Below are 1,101 nucleotides of genomic sequence, written 5' to 3' on the forward strand. Positions count from 1 at the left end.
CCATATCTGCATTATAAAATAATTACATGAAATACATCCCTTGTATAAACACACACAGTTTCATTTATTTATTTATTTTGGGGTTAAAAACAACTGATGGCCTTTGATCGTCTTCTGCTGTGAAAGCGTTATAACAGCAAATGGCCACTAGGTGGCGCGCTTATCACGAGCAAAAGTACTCGACGCACCCTGGCCTTGTTCTCCCCATTTCGGCTCACTCGAGTATCAGTTGGTGAGCAAAATACGGCCGCAATTTGAAATGAGGATCTTAATGTTAAAAGTTCCACAATATATCATCATCATAATCATTTTAATGTTTTGGGATGAACACCAATGAAAGCTTGGATTTCTAGAAACAAAGCCTTCATCCAGCCGTGTCAATGGAACACAAGCATAGCATTTACATTTTTTATTCATTTCTTTCTTTATTTTTTACTGGTGGTGATTTTGTTTGTGATTAAGGTAACCCATAATTGCAACGAAGAACGATTGTTCCTATCTAAATATTATTTGTTCCATTTTCCATCAGAAATAATGCAGCTGAATTGCGTTCTAATGAGTTTAATTGGATTTGCACTATACTTTCGTGTTGGATTTGTATCTCATAAACAACCTTGTTCATGGTTCCTGGATAAATGGTATAAGGAATTGCATGCTGCTATATAACAATTTCTCTTGTTTTTCACTCCCCATTGTAATTTGTCTTTATTTGACCCAAACGAATCATTTAAGAGTAGCGTGTAATGAACCAACAAGAGAGCCATTTAAATCCATTGAATGATTGCACTTTTCAACGGGGGCCCATCATTTTGATTGCAGCAGTTAGCCACCTTCAATTTTTTTTTTTTTTGTGAGATTTGTTTTTAAATCCGTAAAAGATCAACAAAACGAAGCATTTATACGTTGAAACAAAAGTCAACTCAACCCGATTATTTGAAGTCAAATGTATTCAATGTTTCCTTCAAAAAGGATTTTACTCTGACAGTCCATTTTTAAAAGGCTTTCTTTGTCATCATTGTACCAGCCAGCGGTCTAGTTTGAGAATATCAGGGGATGCTATCGGTAAAGGGGGGTAATAGCTGCTGATGGGGTGGGGGTGGG

This window comes from Hippocampus comes, unplaced genomic scaffold (genome assembly GCF_001891065.2).
Source record: "Hippocampus comes isolate QL1 unplaced genomic scaffold, H_comes_QL1_v1.1 scaffold105, whole genome shotgun sequence".
NCBI classification, from domain to species: Eukaryota; Metazoa; Chordata; class Actinopteri; order Syngnathiformes; family Syngnathidae; genus Hippocampus; species Hippocampus comes.